Below are 3836 nucleotides of genomic sequence, written 5' to 3' on the forward strand. Positions count from 1 at the left end.
TTTGTTCTGATTTAGTTACTTAATTCAAAAGATCATACACAACAAATATTCTTGCTTGCATATTTGAAATGTATAATTCATTAATAATAAAATGTCTAGATAATTTTGACCATTAATTCTGTAAAGTCTTGTAAATCTCTAAGAAGCATTTTGTAACGATTTAATGATTTGTATTAAGTTTGCTATTAGTGATTTTTGCAGGAGGATCATTTTCACGATTTATATTGAAATAGTTTTTTCTCATAGTGTATAACTATATCTGGTTGATACCGTTTCGTTTCCCGAACTGATTTTCCTACCTCAAAATCAGCGAAAGCGTAAACATCGCAAATATTTGCATCACAATAGTAAAACCCCTTTGAGAAACTTTGTTCCTATACGTACTTCAAGACAATAACTGAATATGACGATTGTATCAGTAAATTTGTTTGAGAATTAAAAATGACGAACTTATTTCCTTTATTTCATATTGGTGAAAAATCGGATTTTCTGCTCTGATGAAAGATGGTCATGTGTCATTCTTAATTCCACAATCGACTCTCTATCGGTCAATGCCAAAAAAAAAGGACCAGAAAACCAGTCATTATAAGAACATTTCACGATAATGACTAGCTGGGGATTAAGTGTTACGTCCCTTTAATAAAACGAAAGTTGCGATTCAGACATGGCCGAAGCCAGCAGCACGTCTGATAGCAAAAAACAACAAACCAAATTTGCCGTCAAGATATTTCACGAATATGCAATGAATGTAAAGTCGTACCAGACGACAGTGGCAGTCGACACTCTCCCTGATAGCGCCATGGATTCTTTGTTTGAAGACTTTAACACAAACATGAGGAAAAACATGGAGAAAAATTATACAGTACAAAACCTACATAGCCAAATAATTTCACATGATTTTTACATGAATTTCACATGATTTTCATCCGAATTGAGCAAAAAAACTTTGTGACAGAGTTCATGTGAAATTCGGGTGAATCGAGCCTTCACATAAAATTCATGTTAAATGAATTTCACGTGAAAATCATGTTAATTTTATGTTAGGTTCACATTGATTTCATTCGAAGCTCGATCCACATGAATTTCATGTGAAAAATATTTGCCTGTGTACGATCTACTCAAGCAGGGATTCAAAGGTAACTGATTATGGGATATAACATCACTGAATATTGATGAGCAATATAAAAAAAATGTACATGTCACTTGGGAACACCTAGGACCCAAGGGCAAAAATGTGCAAATAAAAATTTAAACTGAATATTTGCAATGTTTATCAATCTTTTTTCAGATACTACGCTGAGCCTCTACGTAGAATAGAGTATCAACATAATAGGCGGTGATAATTTTACTCGTTAAAATGAAATGTTTAAAGCGGTATCTGTAGATCATAAAAAGAGCGGCCTAGGAGATGTGGCGTTTAAGCCTGTTATACATGACAAAGATCCGTAAATATTTCAAAACATGGATAGCCGATCCAATAGTACTTGTTGACAGTGTTGGTTCAGACCAGATATTCATTTGTTCGTAAAAATGGATCTGAAGTGACAAACCAATCACCGCAGTGACAGTGAGGATTCTTCAGGAAGGGTCATCTATGACGAGGATGATAGCGGCGACTAGTGTCCGGTTTCATCTTTCAATCTATATTTAAACCAATTAATCCAAATGGCAATGCCATTCTCTAGTTCTACGTCAATCACTAAGTGGAAGTGGCTTTAAGGTTAGGAAAATAAAAACCGTGTCAAAACACAAGTCATTGCAAAGTAACTCTAGGGACATTTCGCTCCAACAAAAGTAAAAATGTATAAAGCTCTGTCGCAGTATATAACACTATGGCACCGACGCCGTCTACAGAGAACAAACCCCAAAACAGTCTTGAAAGTAACATTACCACTTCGTCTACCTATACAACCGTAGCCGGAAAGGCACATACAGCCACGGCACCATCAAAACCGGTTGGAAACATAAATGGTGTGCTGAACATGTTTTTGAACACACGATCGGCATTCCAGTGGGAACAAATTGTGCTCCTTTACTTGCTGACCTATTCCTTCACTCTTACGAGGCTGACTTTATAGCTGATCTGTTTGGCTAGATCCTTCAATCTCAGTTTCCGCTATATAGATCACGTATTAATTTTATACAATCCTAATTTCGGGGATTTGATACATCGCATCTACCCAAAAGAACTTGAGATAAAGGATTATACAGACTCTGTAAAGTCAGCCTCATATCTTGACCTACACTTTGTATGTATGATTTTAGTTACTTTATGTTCATTGTTGTGTATTCCTGTTTTCCATGTCTGGGCTTTGTCCCTGGATTACATTCTTTTGATTACCGCTATAACCTTGGTTCCCTTGACTACTCCTACATACTTTCATATGCCGCTTGATGACATTGACTTTCTTGACAATGTTGTTATCAATGAAAATGCAGTCGATAATGTGCTTGCAGAAATATCAGTCTGGCAACGCAATATTCAAAACAATATTTCCAAATATCTCGACAAACCGAAATGACCGAAGGATCAGCATGCAGAATCCAGTGTTTGGTTTGGTATAGTGTCTGTATCCAGTGTTTGGTATGGTACCTTTATTCAATCAAATAGAGAAATAAATGAATAATGTACATGCAGTAATTTGATTAATACACTTCCTATACATGTAATATTTTTGTTTTTGAAAATGTCCGAATGGACATTTTATGTCAGGAATTTGTTGTAAATTATCCGTTTTTTTTATTGAAAGTGTTTACAATTACAATACTATTATTTTGGATTTGTGCTTTAGTATAACTCGTTTAATTTTGAGTGAATGGGCGGCGCTTAATTTTATCGGATATTAAGTTAAAATCGAATAATCCTGAAATATTTGATCTATAACAAGTCAGGTTGTTATATTAGGTTATATATATATATATATATAAAATTAATAGAGACAAACACCGCAAATGCAGAAACATACATACATGTACATGTTTAATAGATATTAAGATTGGAAAACTTTAAATATGCTTTTATATACAGTAAAAATGTAAATACAAAATGACAACAAACCAAAAAAAAAAAATAATAAAAATAATAATTATAAAATAAACTAAAATAAAAAAACAAGCAAACCAAACAAACAAACCAACCAACCAAACAAACAAACCAAACAAACACACAAACAAACAAACAAACAAACAAACAAAAAAACTTCGTCAGTTCAAAAGATTGACGAACCAACACTAAAACAGTTCTATGAAACTTTTAATAATTTTGTTATTTTCCATTTAACATGTTGAAAAAAATATGGAGTGAATGAGTGTACAACAACATCTCACACAACAAATTGTATTTTTATTTTAGGACATAATAAAATTTTGCAGAATACTTGTTTATAATTTGGAGCATTAAATGGATATGGACTGAAAGCGCATGTGACAAAGTCACTTCTTTAAGTTTGATTATATGTACAAAAAATTCAAGAATATGGTTCCTAAAAATACTCTTTTGTTTGTTGTTGATAAACTGGTCGATATTGTGAAAAAATCACCAGTTTATCAAACAACTACTATATTTATTTCATTGAGGAACCATATTACTGATTTTTGTTGTTGTTTCGATGATTTATGTCGATTCTAATAGGACAATTACGGTACTTGCGGTCACAAAGCATTTTAAGGTTGTCATATGAGAATTACCAAAGGCTACCTGAAAGAATTTGATATTTTATTGTTAACATCGTAAAGTGATAGTCATTATATCCGTGAACAAATACTCGACCATTTCCACACCTGGCAGGCTAAAAGCCAACAATGTTAATTAATTCGATCACCAACAAGTATATAAA

The 3836-nt window shown here is 33.1% G+C and overlaps 1 pseudogene; it reads left to right on the top strand.

The window, feature by feature from the left end:
• Positions 1 to 664: 664 nt before the first annotated feature.
• LOC148600258 (uncharacterized) lies at positions 665 to 3359 on the top strand (annotated as a pseudogene).
• The last annotated feature ends 477 nt before the right edge of the window (positions 3360 to 3836 follow it).

Source organism: Perna viridis, chromosome 13, assembly GCF_037379345.1.
Source record: "Perna viridis isolate PV_CMFRI_1.1 ecotype Kerala chromosome 13, ASM3737934v1, whole genome shotgun sequence".
NCBI lineage: Eukaryota > Metazoa > Mollusca > Bivalvia > Mytilida > Mytilidae > Perna > Perna viridis.